An 18334-nucleotide genomic window follows, 5' to 3' on the forward strand; every position below is an offset into this window, starting at 1 on the left:
ACTTAAGCAGTCGTGGAAGCTTCCCTTGGAGAAAACCCTCTGTGATGCTGGCCTGCTTTGATCTGCGCCCTCTCGGATGCCGTGAAAACACAGAGGCTGCCAGGACACTTTCCCCTTGGCCCGGTTTGCTTCCCACTGTGGAGTACACAGAGAAACAGACTTTGCTCCTGGTCTTTTTCCTGGCTCAGCTACAGTCTCTTTCACTGGAATTTACTAATTTCTGAGCAGTTAAAAATGTTCCCTTTGGTGAGACAGGGAACTCTTTCCTGGCCCTAATGGAGACAGGCAGACCTGCTCAGATACTGCCCTCTGCTGGACACTGCTGGGATCGCGCATGCTTCTGGAGGGTTGGGCTTCTGAGCGGTCAAGGCGGCAGTCTCAGCTCGGTTGTTGAGACGCCCCCCAACGTGAAAGCGCCCTTTTTACCTAGAGCCTCTATCATTAACAATCTAGACGCAAAAGGAAACGATAGGATTTAGGAAGACTCGTTTTTTCACGATTTGGCATAAAAGAGATTTCTAAACAGTGTGCAAAAATCCCAAGTGCATAGAAGACTAATAAATGGGACTACGTCAACACCAAGAGCATCGATATGACTGAAAACACCATAGACAAAGTTAAAAGGCAAAAGGGGAAAATGCTCTCAATAAAGGATCAGTATCTAGAATATATAAAGAGCCTCCAATGATTAAAAAAAATAAAATAAAATAACGGGTCCAACAGGAAAATATTGTAAAGATAGAAGATGCCAGTTCACAGACAAGGAAGCACAAATGGTCCATAAACACCAGCAAAAGTACTCAGTGTGACTATTAAGCAGGAAAGTGAACATCCAAACACTAGAAAACATCTACAAAATCCAAACCAACTTATTTCCATATTCTGGTGGCAGGATTACAAACTTTGCAGACTAATTTGACAGTCACTACTAAAGGGGGAAATGGCTTAAATGACCACCCAAATGGAGTTGGCTAAATACACTGGCTCATCGAAAAAATAAATAAATTTGTTTGCTTATTGCAGTGTTCAGTGTTAAGCCAGGGGCCGGCCCTATGCCTGCCACGCCATCACTGGACCACTGAGCAGTGCTCCCAGACCCATTGATGGTAGGGTTTTTTTTTTTTTTTGGTTTGGTTTGGTTTTTTAATGCATTACATGTACTGACAGGGAAAGATATTTAAAACCTGCTATTGAGTAAAATCAAGCTGTGGAATGACACATTCCATGATAACATATATGTATATATATTATATATATAACATATATATAACATATATAACATATAGTAATTTGTTATATATGTTTTATATATGTTTATTATATATGTTATATATAATTTTTATATATATAAAACATATATATAACATATAATATAAAAACCCAACCATATAATACAGTACCCTTTTCTACGTGTGTGTGTGTGTGTGTGTGTGTATGTGTGTGTGTGTAGTAGTAGTAGTAGTAAAAATACATGTTTAATGTATTGTAAAATGCATAAAGCTCGTCTAACTGATAGTGAAAGTTACCTCTGGAATAGGGATGAGAACGGAGATGATGGGATGTCCATCTTACCTATAATGTTTTTTGTTTTTTTTTTTAAAAAGAGGTTCATGGGCCGGGCGGTGGTGGCGCACACCTTTAATCCCAACACTAAAGAGGTAGAGCCAGGTGGATCTCTGTGAGCTGGAGGCCAGCCTGGTCTACAGAGCAAGATCCAGGACAGTCATGGCTGTTATATAGAGAAACCCTGTCTTGAAAAACCAAAAGAAAAAAAAAAAAAAGAGGTTCATGGATTAATTGAAATTACTAAAAGCTACTTTTAACCTTAAAAGAAAAACTCTTTGTTTTTCCTATTAATGCACCCAGAATGGCCAGGGAATTGTGGAGCTAAAAAGCAAAATAATGCCTGAGGGGATTTGTCAGGGGTGCTGGCTCAGGAGATGACACTGTGGTTGTCATAGAAATGGCTTTATTTAGTACCAACCACCCTGCACATCTAGCTACACATCATCTCAGATTACTAGTCATTTCCCATTCGATGCCTTATTTGTAAGGCTTGGTTCACAAACCCTTATTTAAGGTGACTGGTGCTAAATGCAATATCTCATTTAAAAGTTCTCTCTCTTCTTTCCCTCCTTCTGTCTGTACAGGGTCATTTAGGGTTAGAGATATTAATTAGCTTGCCCAAAGACAGTTGGTTGATACATGGCCTGGGCTTTTCCTAACCAGTTTTCCCATTAAGCCACTTGAACTATATTACATAGTTGTGAACATTTTTGTAGTCTTGTAACTTGTTAACTATTAGGAGCTTTTCTGATTTCTCGGCCATTTACGAATAATGGCACATCACTCTTAATCAAAATGGCAGCTGATCCATTTGGAGGAGAAATCGACCACAGGACTAGGTGCTGTTCCAGCTCCAACACAACAGTACCGCAAGGGAACTCCAAATGCTGAAAAGACACGTTTTGGGACCCAAAGCAACTGAGAATAGCAAAGACTAGAATCCAATAAGAAGGCATGTCTCTAATGCTCTCTCATGCTGTACATCTGCAACTGTCCCACTGCAACACGAAATGCCTCCCACCCATGCAGCCTGATCTCACTGATGACCCATTCTTGCCAGGCAGAGAAAATACGACTAACCTCAGAGACTACAATGTGACCCCAGTGGGACTCCAAGTCCCCTTTGGAGAAGAGGTGGGTCCTTTAGCTGTAGGAAAGTTTTCCAGTGATGTTTCTGGGATAACATGTGAGTGGACAGGGCATTGGGCTTACAAATCAGAGCTACGATTGATTGCCTGTCCGTCTTTCAGTCCCACCCCCATTAAAAATGAATTAACTTTTTCTAAACTCAAAAATACGAGTGTCTATGAATAATTCGCAGCCTGGGAGGTGACACATGGGTCTGAAGACCCAGGAGCCTGAAAGCAAATGGGACCCAAAGTATGAAGATCACACAGTGGATTTTAAGGAGCGTCATGGAGCAAGCCCGAGAGAGCACAAAAAATGTTCTGCAGATACTAAGTGCGTCCTAGCTGCTGGCTGTGTACACAAACGCAGTGTCTCTCAGATAATAGTCACTGAAAGCCTCTAGCTTCCGGAATGGGAAGGGAGAGTAAATCAGGAAAAGCCATCTTCAAAAAAGATTAAAACATTAGGGTTTTAGCAAGCCATGTGTCAGGGCAGAGAAGGACATTTATAGCTCCTCTCCTGGGTTGGAAGTCCTCATTCTTACTCTCAGAGGAGAGTGAGACCGGAACAGAGCAGCGGACACAGGGGATGGAGGACAGAGGCTGCAGAAGGACTAGGTCCATTCAGGGATTTTATCCCTTGGCCAACAGTTTAACTCTGACAGTCTACCCACTGAGGCCAAGAAGACGCACTGTCTCCATTTGTCAAACATGAGATAATACCATATCACCGTCTGGATTAGGGGGACAGAATGCCAGCCAAAGCCTTGTGGTGTAGGGTGGCCAGCTGGCAGGGGTTCAGCTTGGGCTCTTTGAGGGAAATGGGGAAAAGATTTTGAAAAATGTGTTCCTGTGCAGCCTTAAGCGCACCCAAAGGACATGGTATCTTGAACTGGGTTCTTCTTTGACCTGTGGTGTTCCCAGAGAGAAAGGAAACATGCAGATCGTATTCCTGAGATCTCACAACTCTGTTGTGTGTACATAACACAACACACATACACAGAGAGAGAGAGAGAGAGAGAGAGAGAGAGAGAGAGAGAGAGCAAGAAAGAGAGAGAACATTCTTATCAGCTCTCCTGAGCTTTAGAAAGTGTTATTGAGAAGGGATTTAGATGTTTATCTTGTCTAGCTTCCTTCAGGTATTGTCTGGAGAGGGGACAAGAGTGAGTCCTTTTATCCTTGTCTCATTTGGAAGGATGCACAAGCGAAATATTACTCCATTTCCCCCCAGCCCGAGCAAAATGGCTCATGTTTAGGAGCAGAAGCTATTTGGAGCTGTGGCAGGAAGGAAATTAATATGTGAATGGAAACAGAGCCTTTAAAAGTCTGCCCACACTGCAGAATTGGAAATGGATGAACTTCTTTCCCATTACAGCAACGATACCACTAGGCAGGATTTGTTTGCACAATAACAAATTGGCAAACTTGCTGGGACTGGAAGATGGCTCTGCCTGATGCTGCACCTGAGTGGAACCAGAGAAAGCCAAGGCTCATGGGAGCCAGACATGGGGCTGCACAGAAGCCCCTGTACTTAGCCCATGGCTTTCTCTTCATGATTTGCCTTGCAGATGGAAGCCTTTCTTCAGGCATTTGTGTCTGGAGCTAGGTAGGGTAGGGTTGGGTCAGCAGGCTGGTGGCGGCGGTGGAGGGGCGGAGCTGCCCTTCAATGACCTCCCTAGGAACATCCCTCCCAAGAGAGATAGCACAGAATGGGATAAAGGACACAGACTGTCACTCACAAACCAACCTTGAAGTTTGACTTTACAGTTCACTAACTATGTCGCCTCTGACAAACTGATAAGCCACTGTAGGCCTCAAAAATCACTTTGCCACTTATAAGATGGGTATAAGAACACTATCACCTCTGGGCAATTCTAAGACTTCAACGAGAAAACGCACGAGGATTGCTTAGCATGTTGCTAGCGAACAGGTCAATCGCTCAATAAGTATTAGCCAATATTAGTACAATTGAGATCCCCAAACAAAAGCCTCCACGTGCAAGTGTAAGCTTCTCCCTTAAAATATGAACTGACGTGAGCAGCTCCAAATGTTACATCTTCAGATCATGTCTTCTGTTTTTAGGTCAGATGGTATGCATCACTGCTTTCTTCCTCAGACACTGGAGCAGTCTCAACCCCACTCTTTTTTTTTTTTTTTTTTGGTTTTTCGAGACGGGGTTTCTCTGCGTAGCTTTGTGCCTTTCCTGGAACTCACTTGGTAGCCCAGGCTGGCCTCGAACTCACAGAGATCCACCTGGCTCTGCCTCCCGAGTGCTGGGATTAAAGGCGTGCGCCACCACCGCCCGGCTCAACCCCACTCTTACAGCAGGACTCTGTGAAGTAATGATCTTTCCCCAGATCCAATACTATTTACCAACATGGCCACATCCCAGTTTATATAGCCTTTTCCAAGTTCATTCCATCTCTCCATTTATTCAACCAGTATTAGCCACAGACACAACAGCATCTCAAAGTACTCAATGTGGACTGAACCACACTCACCCTCCCAACCCCCACCACCTTACCAAACTCATATAAGAAGCCTAATCTCTGAAGAGATTATATTTAGAGACAATGGCTAGAAGGAGTTAAATGAGGGTGGGGTGCTGATCCATTAAGACTGCAGGGTTGATATCTTTATAAAAAGATGAGTCACCGACACTCCTCACAATGGAAAAGCCATGTGAGGAAACAGGAAGTGGCCATCTATGAGTCAAGAACATAGGATTTTCATCTCAGACTTCCAGCCCAGGGAATTGTTAGAAAATAAAAGCATGCTATGCAAGATACCAGTCTGGGACTTCGTCATGGCACCTAAAGCTTACAGCATATTAAAGAATACATAATTAATAATACATTAAGTACTAATACAGTATATTAAAGTTCTAACTTACTCAAGGCTTTGACTACATTGTTTATATTATGGAATGATCAAATGAGGGTCACAAAGGACACATAATTTCACTTAGGAAGTGTCACTTCAAGAGCTCTGCTGTGCACCATGGAGACTGAGAACAATATAGTGTATCTTTAAAATTAATTGAGAGTATTGAGTACTGTTACCACACACAGAGATAAGTATGTGGAGAAATGCAGACACAAATAACTTGATCTAGCTACCCACAATGTACACGCACACACACACACACACACACACACACACACACACACACACACTGTATTTGTCAATTAAACAACCCAGAGACATACAAAGGAATGATATAATCTGCATTTGAATGGAGCCAGCATGGTAAATGTGGTGGCTTGAAAGAAAATGGCCTCCCCAAAGGGAGAGGCATTATAAGGAGGTGTAGCTTTGTTGGAGTGGGTGTGGCCTGGTTGGAGGAAGTGTGTCACTGCTGTGGAATGTCATTCTGTATGCTGTGAATGTGTGTTGCTCTGATTGGTTGATAAAAAAAAATGCTGGTTGGCCAGTAGCCAGGCAGGAAGTATAGGTGGGATAAGTAGATGAGGAGAATTCTGGGAAAAGGAAGTCTGAATCAGGAGTCACCAGCCAGACACAGAGGAAGCAAGATGACAAGGCAGAACTGAGAAAAGGTACCAAGCCATGTGGCTAAACATAGATAAGAATTATAGGTTAATTTAAGTGTAAGAGCTAGTCAGTAATAAGCCTGAGCTAATGGCCAAGCAGTTATAATTAATATAAACCTCTGTGTATATATAATATATAATATGAACTTGGGGGACGCGAGTGGGAGAGATTTGTCCTGACCACCGGCTGGCTGGGACACAAAAAACCTTCTGACAACATGTCACTGTAGGGGTGGGCTTTGAGGTCTCATATATGCTCAAGATATACCCAGTGTCTCAGTTCACTTCCTGTTGCCTGCATATCAAGATGTAAAACTCTCAGCTCCTTCTCCAGTGCCACGTCTGCCTGCATGCCACCATGTCCCACCATGATAATGGACTGAACCTCTAAACTGTAAGCGTGCCCCAATTAAATGTTTTCCTTTGTAAGAGTTGCCATGGTCATGGTGTCTCTTCAAAGCAATAGAAACCCTAACTAAGACAGCAAGCTAGCTCCAGGAGTAGCTAATTTCATCTAAAAGAAAATACTTCTTAGATTTTACCTACTGGCTATACAGCAAAAAAACTTAGTAGCTGTTATGAATGATGCTCCACCAAAGAGTTAAAGGAAGTTATAACCTTCCATGTGTCCTGTTCTATTTCTGATTCTTCCAACCTGAACATCCCAGTTCAAGCATAGGCTGCAGAGTTTCCCTTAGGTCTAAGCCAGCACTATGCAGAAGACTTCCAGAAAATGTGTGATATATCTACATTGTCCAATATGGATGGTAATTGCTTATCACACATAGCTCTGAGTAATTGAAATGCAGTTACAGTGAGCAACTGAACACTTAATAACAAATTAATTTTAATTTATTTAAATCTAAATGTGAATAGCTACACATGCCTAGTGGTTCCTATATTGGCTACCACAGTTCTGATCACTTCATATCTTACCATGGTATTTACTATTTACCTGGATGTTTTGCCATATTTGTAAATTACATTTTGGAAATTGTTTTTTGGGTATTTTAGATAGACATACAATTATGATGATGATGATGATGATGACGATGATGCTGATTTTTTTTTTTTTTACCATCAGCTCAGTACTTCTGGGTTTCTAGAATGGAGTGAGGGTGATAGGCAACTGACCATTCCTCATGTCTTCACAATACCTTATCCTCTGAGTAAGGTGATCTGTTAGGGAGCAGGGAAACCCAGAATGTACAGAACCTTGGCCCTAGTCTCAGGAGGTCTTCCATGAGCCTGGAACCAAATATAGCCATCAGCTTCCCACCAGGGGCACAAAACACTGGAGATAAAACCACAGGAGTGGGGAGGCTTACTACGGCACACAGTTTCGGGGACCTAGTCCACGGTCACTTGGCTCTGTCGCTTTGGGTCTATGGCTGTATAATAAGTACCTCATGGCAGGAGAGTCTAGTGGAAGTCTATTGCCTCATGACAGAGGAAGGGTCTACAGTCCCCCTGTCCCCCTGTAAAGGCATGCCTACAGTGACCTAGCTTCCATTCACTGGGGTCTACCTTAGTATGATTTCGTCATCTCCCAATAGCACCATGGGCTGGTGACCAGGCCTTTAATATATGGGCTTTTGGAGAACAGTTAAGACCCAAACCATAATCAGTCAAAGCGGAGACCTGGGAGAGTATAGGTGCCACACTATGGTTTAAGCAAAGCAATTGCCGTTGAGTCTGACGGTTGCAGATTTTACAGGAAGAGTGTCAGAAGAGGATAAGCCTTGAAAAGTAGCATGATAGACAGAATGAAGAGAATGGAGGCCCCAAAGGCACACATATCACAATTCCCAGGCCCTGCAAACATGGTATATGGCCAACCAAACCAAAACAGCTAAGTAGCTGATCCCGAACTAGAGAAATGAGCCAGGGGTCTCAAATGGGCCCGATGTGGTCATATCATGTTATGGTCTCAATGTGCTCCATCCCGCATTCTCACGTGTTGAACGTTAACCCCACCCCCACCCCTGGGATCTTTGCAGTGGAGTAGATCCTGAGGGTTCTGTCCTCCTGAATGGATTAATGCTGACATCCAGGGACTGGGTTCATCAGGGGCGTGGGTTTGTTTCAAAAGCGAGTTTGACCTCCTCATGGAGTATCACACTAGCGCAGCTTCTTGTCATGTGATTGATGCCTTCAACCCGGCTGTGGTACAGCCAGAAAGCCTTCATCGGAGGTGGCTCCCTGACCTTGTACTTCCCAGCCTGCAAAGACACGAACCAAATAAATTCATGGTCATTAAATCACCCGGCCACAAGGTTTGCTGCTCCTATAACACAAAACAGATGAAGAAACGAGGGCCCTTCAAAACAGCCGATGGAGGCCAGAGCAATGCTAGGTGAGAACGCCTTGACCCGCTGGTGCTGGCTGGATGATGAGAAGGAGCCCAGAGACAAGGAAGAGGGCAACTTCTGTCTTTGAAAAAGGCAAAAAACCAAAACAAAAGCAAAAAAACAAAAAAACAGACATTCCTCATCCAGCGCCTTCAAGAGGGACACATCCTCCCGGCCCCTGAATTTTAGCCCAGCGAAACCCGTGTCACGTTTCTGCCCTCGACACTGCGTCGTGTCGATCTACATGTGTAGCAATTTGCTACAGCAATACAGGAGACTGGCGCAGGTGGGGAGTTTTTAAGCAGGCTAGAGGAGGGCAGCGTCCCCGAGGGAGGGACCCTGCCAAGCCAGCCCTCCTAGAAGCAATCTGGGGAGAGCAGTCGGTGAGCCGGCTTGGGAGGAGGGTGAATATGAGAGCCGCAGAGCCCGCGGCAGAGGTGACACCGCACAGGCACCCAAAGCACAGGTGACATGCTTCTACTTGCTCCCCGCTGCTGGGTGTCGCTTTTAAACACCTGTCTCCTGACATTTCTCTAGGCCCTCCCGTACCCATTTAGCACCGCCGGAGGCACGCCACCCGGTCACACAGACCTTTAATAGCGAGTGAAACTGTAGCAGGTGTCAGAGCTGAGAGGGGAAAAAATTCTCAATCCCCACTGGAGGACGAAGATCGTTTTATTCATTTCCATTTAAAGGGAGAGCTGAAAAGCATGAAATCGCATGCCAACAGGGAGAGAGAGCTTAAACCAGAATAACCTTGACAGGGGCAGGCACCAGCAGCTTCCAGGTCATGGCTCCCATTGCTGACGTCCTGGTGAGAAATGGGATATGGTCGCATGTGTAGACTTCCACACTCAGCTCAGCTCCAAGGCCTGGTGGTCTGCGTTCCCCTTCTCCTTGGACTTGATTCCGGTTCCTATCTCACCCTGACCCCAACTCAGTTTGTCTTATTCCATCCAGATCCGATCCTCTTCTCACAGAATGATCCACACCTGCACAGGAAGTGGCGGGCGGCTCTCTCCTCCTCATCTGCCTCTCCACCCCACTCGGACATGCTCAGCCACTCAGCATCCTCTCCCAGTTGGTTCTGACTCTACGCCCTCCGTTCCCACCACCTAGGACCCTCGCCCGGTTCTCATCACTGTCTCTTACACGGACTGTCTTAGTATTCCCTGGCCCTCTCCACCTCTCACCCAGACTCGATTTTCCTCACGTATTTCTCAAACCTATGATACACTCCCACCCCCGCTTACAACCTTTAGCTATTTTCTCTCCACTATCAAGAGAGTTTCCAAACTCAGGCTGGTGGCGAAAGCATTCCGCATTTTGTCCCTGCTTAGTTATCCAATGGTGTCTGGCTGTGTACTAACCATTCCTATTCTGACCCATTCTTAGAACCTTCTCCGAAGTTCCAGGCCATTTCCCACACCCTTGGCTTTCAAAGACCTCTTTGCTTTGTCTTCTGATAAGCTCCAGTCCCTTCAGACCCAGCTCCTGTGTCTCCCCTTGGCTGTTACCAATGGCCTCTCATCACTCTAGTGTTGCCACTGTGCACCTCCCCCCCCCCCCCCCCCCCCCCCCCCCCCCCCCCCCCCCCCCCCCCCCCCCCCCGCCTTCCCCAGTGGCTTCTGGAGACTACAGACTGTGTCTTGTCCAACCTTGGCTCCTTGGAGCCTAGGACAGTGCCTGGCATACAAACTTAAAGCAACTGGAATGTGTGAGCCTCAGAGCCCCGTGCCAGGCTGTAAAGGGAACCTGCAAACAGCTAGGGAGTAGGCGACTTGGTGACGTGAATGAGGAGTATGCTTCTCCTCAGGGCCCTGCAGCATCTGCCCAGGTAAGTCCCAGGCCTCCAAATCAAGGGGACAAACTGAAGGCCAACAGTCAAATCCATCAGCCAAACAAATGGGCCGTAAAAATGTACCTGTCTGTCACTGTGGTGTCACAGGACAGAAGTTACTGCTTGCTCCAGGACTGGAGAGCAGCCAGTATTGCAGTCTGCCCTCCTCTGGAGAGAGGTCCTACCTGGACTCGGGCCACCAGGCTTCAGGAGCCACCGGTGAGAGCCAGGGAATGAGGGCATCGGAAGCATCTTTCTTCGCCAGGCTCTTATGCAGAGGAAGCCGAAAGCTGATCTCACTTTCATTTTTGAAAATTTATTATTATTGAGGTAATAATCATATAAAATGAAATTTGCAGGTTCAGAAGTGTTTAGTTGAGTGCATTTTAGTGTATTCACGATATTGTGCGATTATCACCACTTACTGTACCAAAAGGAAATCTTGTGCCATTAGGGAGACACTCCCCACTCCCCTCTTCTTCCAGCTCCCAGCTTCCAGCCACTGCCTATTTCTACCTACTTTCCTGTTCTGACTGTTTCTTCATATAGATGGACTCATAAAAGATCCGACCTTTTGTGCCCAGCTTTCTCCACTTAATGTTTCTGAGGCTCATCTGTATTATAGCATGAGGCAGTCATCCCTTATTTTTCAAGGTTGATTAGCGCCCTGTATGAGGATGTAGGGCATGTGTTTATCTGTCATCTGTTAATGGACATGTGCACTGGTTTCACTTTGCAGCTCTGAACATTTGGGGGCAAGCTTTTGTGTGAACATGTTTTCCTTTCTCTTGAGCACATGGATAAGGCGGAAATAAATCACTGTATCGGATGTTTATTTAGCTTTTTTTTTTTTTGAGGAACCTCATCTCTATTCCTTCATTTTTGAGGTACCAGTTACTTTGGAAATATTGCTGAGACCTTAGACTTGGACACAGAGTTCTTTTCCAGTTCCCCAGTAAGCTGGACCGTACAGCAAGGCAGCTTTCAACTCCTAGAGTGTTAGACGCTGCCTGAGACCACCATGTCTGCCCTGGCCTTGCTCACCATTCAGCCATGAGGAAAGGAAGATGATGCCGTCCTGGTGCTACAGGGCAAAGGCCTGAAAAGCGGTGGGGGGGGGGGCATGTTAGAGGGTATTAGCATTGAGCTTGGACCTGAAAAATGCTTTATTTATTTATTTAGAGATGATGTAGAGGGTTCAGATTTCAGTCTGTGCAAACAACATGTGTTGGGATGGAGGGTACAGGAAGAGGAGGTACCACACAGGGAGGCCTAAGCCAGGTGTTCTTTTTCTATTGTTGGTATTTGAGGAAGGGGAATGACAGGCTATGAGTCCAGACTAGCAGACAGAGCAGAATGCAAAGGCTCCCATGCTTGCCTCTGGGGCCTGCCCAGACCCTGCCTTATTCTTGTGTGTTCTTGGCCAGCCTCTGGCCCCTCAGCCTCATGCTCTGAGGCTGTGCTGTAGTGGTTGATTCCACCTGTCTCTTGAAAGTCATATAACTCCAGGCTGGACACAACTAGCCTGCCTGGCACCCAGCCCTTCTACTCTCTGATGCTTCCTCTGCCCTACCCAGGGCAATCTCTAGTCCCGCTGGCTCCTGATGAGAAAAATCAACAGCCAATCTCTGGTGAGTAGGAACCTGACTCGTGCCCTGCTTTTCCTACTTGCCCCTGAGAGTTGGATTCACTGTTTCTCCTCACTGAGTTTGTGAGGGAGAATAACGATGTCATAGGCCAGCATGCTCACCTGCTAGAGCTGGAAGATGTTCATAAAGGAGCCCGTGAGCCTGAGCTGCACAGAGTCCCCGCCCTGCAAGGAGCCAGCACAGTGCTGGGCATCAGTGAGCAGCCCGGTTTCCCATTTAGATTTTAGAATCTGTTGTCACCTAATGAGACGACTTTCCACAGAGCCTACAGGAAAGGTCTGGACATTAGGAATTGGAAGTCCAGGAGAAAATGTCTAAGTGAGTGAATTGGACCTCTCCTACCCTGAGGTGGGAGTTGGTGTGCAGGGGTGGGATGCGGAAGGTCTGGGCTGGTAAAACGGAGCAGCAGCTGTGGAAAATATTACAGAGCCACCAGGCCACTGGATGATGCCACAGGGCAGCCAGCTACAGCCCGTGGGCGGATCCAGCTTTCCACCTGTTTGGAAATGCTCTAAAACTTGAGAATGGAGTTCACATTTCTGAAAGTCTGTAAAAATCAAAAGAAGCAGAACAGTTTGTGATATGTGAAAATTATACACAATTCAAATTTAGATTTCATAAAGTATTAATTTTTATGATGAAGATTTTTGTGGAATTTTCTTTCTCTCTTGTTACATAATTATGTTCATTATGTCTTGAAATGTTATTCTTGATGCCAAAAGCTTTAGTTTTCTATTATGTGGCCCTTCACAGAAGCACACTGCCAACTCTTTCTGCAAACAACCTCAGGACGATGGCGTTTTCCCATTTCACCCTAGCAACCAGCTCCCTGGTTCCTACCCTAGGAACCCACTCAAGGCAGAGCAGGTCACTTTCCCTGGCTACCAGGACGTCCCTTAGCCTCATAACTCAATACTCAGCCTCCCCCTCTCTCCCACACACATCTTCCCACATCTCATACCCTGAAATCAAAAGTCTTCAGGAAAAGACAAAGTAAGTCCACCTCACAGCAGATTGACAGCTCTTCCCGTGACCAACAATAAAGGAGGAATAGGTCCCAAAGCTCTCATTTACTGAGCACCAGGCGCTGGCTGGTCATGCTGAAGTCATGTCTTGAATACTTGGAATCCTCTTCAAGGTTTCCATCAGGGTTTCCCTCACAAACATGGCACTACTCCTCTAATTTTTATTTACTTCTCTCCTGTCAGAGCCAAAAGGGAATCTTTAGCACAACATCAAGGTTACACTAATTCTATAGCACCACCACAAGCAGGGCACTATTTGAAGTCAGAGCTCCTTGACTTTGACGGATACTCGAAGGGGGTCATTCTTTGTGAGGGTGTTGCGTTTAAGCATCCCTGACGTCTAGCCGCTATGCAGAAGACAGAGCCACGCCCTCTACATATGGTGATCAAAACTGTCCCCAGACAGTGACAAATGTCTTTCGGGGAGAGGAGGTGGGGAAGAAATTTCCTCCAGCCAAGAATTGCTCTCCTGAACATTTTATATAGAAACTCACAAAACTATGTGTCATAGTGCTAGCTTCCTCTTAGGGATGATCAAGGTTCGGCCCTGCCAGACTCACTTTTCCAAGGCCGCACAGCTGGCTACTGATAGAGTGGGATGTGAACCGTGTGGTTTGACTCTCACATGCCTTTACTACCATCCTTTTAGCAAATGTCAGAAGGTACTGAGCTTATGTTCACACCGACAGTTTTGGGGATTCCTTCCTGCACCCTTGGAGGAAAGAATAAAAACAGAGAGTCTCTTTGGCTTTGGCCACAGGGAGAATCAACAAGACAACACTGGAGATTGGAGAAAGAAAAGGCTAGAAAGGGAGCAGAGAGGAGGCCGGGGAATCCATCTGAGTAGGTGATGGAAAACCACAAGTCATTTTGTGCTATGCTCTGGACTGTGCATGCTCATGACCAGCTCTTAGCTATTTATCCCCCCCCCCCCTCGCGCCTTCCTTCCTTCTCCCTGCCTTTCCTCTTCTTCCTTTGCTTCTTCTTGGTAATGGGTTACATCCCAGATTCAGTGAGGGAGAAAATGAGAAATGTGAATGTGAAAATAGAGTGAGGCTTGGGGGTTAATGAAGCAACAATACACACAGACACACACACACACACAGACACACACACACACACACACACACACACACACACACACACACCCCTCACTGAGGAACCTTCAAGGACAGGTGAGACCGTCTTTCAGTGACAACTGCTACTGGCTGTAGATGTCAGAAAACAGACTCAGAATGAATCAACTTCTCTTCTCTGGAAGGTTCCGATGTCAGCAGCACAGGACTGGGTGGGGTTCCAAACACGTGGCCTTTCATCTTCTGGTTCACAAGAAGGGCCTGACACCTCCAGGCAGCATAACCACAATCCGGCAGGAGGTGGGAGTGGTGCAGAGATGTGGATGTCAGCTGGGTCTGTCCCTTTGGCTACCTCTCACAGGCCAGAACAGTGTCACGTGCCCATCCTAGCTACAAAGATAGCTGAGGGAAGTTTTATTTTTTAATGAACATATTACCACCTTGAAAAATAGTGGATTGAATTATTAAAGAGGAAGGGAAGGCCGGGTACTGGGAAGACATCAGCAGTGTCTACTATGAGTGTCAAAGGCATCCAGCATTCCGTGGGAGACTCTACCTCGGGAGACCCAGCGCAGTGGGATGGAGTGATACAGTGGGAGATGCCGAAGGGTGGAGAAAGTGGAGGAAGACTAGTGGGGTGCAGTGGCTTTCGGGGGGCAGCATGGAGTAAGAGGAAGTGGACAGAGTGAGTGGAGAGGGATGGGGTAAGAGGAAGGGGACAGAGTGAGTGGAGAGGGATGGAGTAAGAGGAAGTGGACAGAGTGAGTGGATAGGGATGGAGTAAGAGGAAGTGGACAGAGTGGAGAGGGATGGGGTAAGAGGAAGGGGACAGAGTGAGTGGAGAGGGATGGAGTAAGAGGAATGAGTGGAATTGAGTAAATGGAACAGTGGGGTTGAGTGAGTGGTGTGGAGGAAGTGAGTGGTGTGGAGGGAGTGAATAGAGTGGATGAGGAAGAATGAAGTGAGAGAGTGGGGCAGAGTGTGATGGAGTTTGGCATGCTGTTCAAGCTCCAGAAACAGGTTAAATCTCGACCTTTCTCCTTATTAACCTGGCCCAGTCGCTTTGCCTTTTGTTCCTTGTACTGAGTTCACAGTACTACTGAGAATACAATGAATTAGCATATTTAAAACACTTGTAAAAGTGTCAAGGCAGGAGAAAGACTTGATAAATATTAGTTATTTAAGACTGTTGCTATTTATTGAATATCTCCCATATGCCAAATGGTCTCCTACCTTCTCTCGCCCACAGAACAAATGCAGGAGATGAGTAAGTACCCCTCACCCCCATATATGCATTTCAGAGGGTCCCGGGCCCAGGGCCAGCGGCTTGGCTGCTTTATTGTAGCTTCATGGCCTTGAATTAAGAAGGTGTCATACTTTCATAGCTAAGACTCGGGGAGAGATTAGTGAAATCAGTATAAACAGGGTGAAAACACAAAACCCCTGCCTCCACTTCCCAGCAGGCCCTGCCCTGGCTTCTCCTCGAGCTCTGAGTGAAGATCTAATCTAATTTCCACTCTTCTGTCTGGATCTGCAAATTGGCTCACCCATCCCAGGTCCTTCAGGAAATGTGTTAATGGTGTGTTGGAGGTAAAGCAGAGGTTGCTGTGTACAGAGCATTCGGTGGTCAATTAGGTCAGGATTGGATTGACCTAGAAATCCATAGAGGAGTAGCATGGGGAGAAAAAACTTGGTTGCAGGAGACTAGAATGGTTGTCCCTGAACAAGGTCAGATCGAGCTGTAAAGTAATGAGGTACAACCACATGGACCTTGACTCTGGGGAGATCCTGCAAGCTGATGGTGATACCTAAGGAGGAAGCCAGTAGGGGTGAAGGTATCAGCCCCATGGTTGAGGCTAAAACAGATCAGAGCCCCCCCTGACAGCCCCTCTCTACAGGGTACAAAGACAGAACCACTCCACCCCCCACTCAGCACACCTCCAAATAAACCAACAGATTTTATTTAACTCTGAAGTCCTAACTAAATGAAATACTAAATTCCTGAGTGTGTTCTGAAAAAATTTAAGACTCTCCTCTCCACATGATAAATCCTATTTCTAGGGATGTTTCCCACGGAGATCATGGGCAGAGGATTTTGCATTGTGGCATTCTTTGTAAGAGTTTCAACTGTGGGATCAACGAAAACACTCATTACTAAGAGAATAGCTCTAGTTATAGAATACACATGTTTCAAAACCTAGATGCACATCAGAATTGACTAACATAAAAAGATGCTTTGGCCTACAGTTTTATGGGAGAGAATGTATGCTACAAAGCAGGGAGACTACATATCATTTATGTGAAAAGAAAGAAATATAAACATAGATATAGATATATGTATGCATAATCATATATACATAAGTTTAGAAAAATATTGGCAGAAAGGCAAGAACATAGACAGAGACAAAGGCAGAAATGTCTGAAAAATTTATATCAAAATGTTAGCACTGGCTTATCTGCATATAAATTTTCTGCAGAGCCAGATTTCTCCCTGTTGGAGTGGGAATTTACAGATAAGCAATGGGAGGAGGCTATGATGAGCCATATGCTATCAGGTTAGAGTTGGATCCATCAGTATGAACTCCTGTTTAGCTTATATAGATGCAGATGGCTCCATATTGAAATATTTATAGGTCCCTGTATACTCACAGATTGATATATACACATAAATGTGCTCTGTCAGCTCAGAGAGCCTGGAAGAAACGATATTCACATAATGAGGAGTGTCCTTAACACCAAGACTGTTATGATGTTTCTCTTCTCTTTCTTTTGTCTATTGGGAAATACCTTCTTTTTTTTTTAAAAAAAAATATTTTTAATTATTTGTATCTGTGTGGGAGGGGGCTGTGTATGTGAGTGCAATGCCCACAAACGCCAGATGAGAATGTCAGATGCCCTGGAGCTCAGGTTCCCCTTATAGGTGATTCTGAGCTGCCAACATGGGTTCTGGGAACTGAACTCTCATCCCCTGCATGAGCGATATGTGCTTTGAAGCATTGAGCCATCTCTCTCGCAAGCCTGGGAAATATTTTCTTAAACTCATTACATGCAGAATGTATTAGGCAGTATTCTATTCCTACATATACACTCCACAGGAAACACATGTGTAGGAATATGTACATAGGAATAGTCACAGTATCAGCATTTGTAATAATTCCAATTGCAAACAGCTCAGGTGTCCATCAACAGAAGAATTCATAAATACATTATGATATATGTGTGCTATAGTACAGTGCACACCATAAAATGGATGAACCAATACTGTACAAGGTCCACACCTTTATTTCCAGTGCTTTTCTCCAGTGAAAGGAAGCCAGACTCCTTGGAGAAATGACTGATTGTAAGACAGGGTAGGAAATCTTGTGATGTTAGAAAGTAAGGAAATACAGTCATATGCTACTTAATGACAGATACACATTTGTAGAGTGTGTCATTAGGGAATTTGTCATCATGTAGACATTATAGAATGTACTTACATAGGCCTAATTGTTATGGGCCAATCACTTAAAATGACCTTTTAATGCAGTTAAGAGATGTGATAAACACCTTGAGAGTTCAAAGCTGTTGTCAGCATACCATGGCATATTGTTTTACAGTAAATAAGTATTGTGAGTTGAAAGAATGTGTTTAAATAATGATTTAAAAGTATGTTATAGTAAATAGGAAACCTAATAACAGTCATTTATTATCATTATCAAATATTATATATTGTACATATTTCATACTTTTATATGGCTGTTGTAATTTTGCTCAGATACCATCCTTATATGGGCAATGTATTTTGTTTTATTACAATGTCCACAGTGCAATCATGAGACAGGAATTTTCAGCTCCATTATAGACTTATAGACCACCATAATAGATGCTAGCCATTGTTAACTAGAATGTCATTAGTTAGCATATGACTGTAATTTTTAAAAATCTGCTGTGAGGGGAGTGCTCAGTGACAGGACATTTATACCACATTCCTTCCATCCAAGGCTTGGGGAACATCAGAAGAGAGGGTGTCAATCACATTCCAATATGTGGTTCCATACCCAAGAGTACACATGGGCAGCATGAATTAGAGTTAGTGAACCATAAAAAAATGACATGAAATTGGAGTGGCATGGGGGTGGGAGTGAGTCTGAGAAGAGTTGGAGTGAGTAT

The 18334-nt window shown here is 45.0% G+C and overlaps 2 long non-coding RNA genes across 4 annotated transcripts in view; both read right to left on the reverse strand.

Moving 5' to 3' along the window:
• Positions 1–9252: 9252 nt before the first annotated feature.
• On the reverse strand, positions 9253–9948 carry LOC131923781 (uncharacterized). The gene is made up of 2 exons (XR_009382704.1): positions 9852–9948; positions 9253–9406 (listed from the first exon to the last, which is right to left on the reverse strand). It is a non-coding gene; the product is annotated as an uncharacterized LOC131923781 (long non-coding RNA).
• Positions 9949–11595: 1647 nt separating this feature from the next.
• LOC131924053 (uncharacterized) overlaps positions 11596–18334 on the reverse strand; it is a 46790-nt gene continuing 40051 nt past the window's right edge. Inside the window, exons 4-5 of one of the 3 annotated variants that reach the window (XR_009382766.1) lie at positions 13088–13285; positions 11596–12631 (exon numbers count right to left, since the gene is read on the reverse strand). This is a non-coding gene — a long non-coding RNA (uncharacterized LOC131924053). Of the gene's footprint in view, positions 12632–13045; positions 13286–18334 lie in introns of all 3 variants that reach the window. The other 2 variants (XR_009382765.1, XR_009382767.1) reach the window with 2 other exon arrangements.

This window comes from Peromyscus eremicus, chromosome 14 (assembly GCF_949786415.1).
Source record: "Peromyscus eremicus chromosome 14, PerEre_H2_v1, whole genome shotgun sequence".
In the NCBI taxonomy this organism is placed as follows: Eukaryota; Metazoa; Chordata; class Mammalia; order Rodentia; family Cricetidae; genus Peromyscus; species Peromyscus eremicus.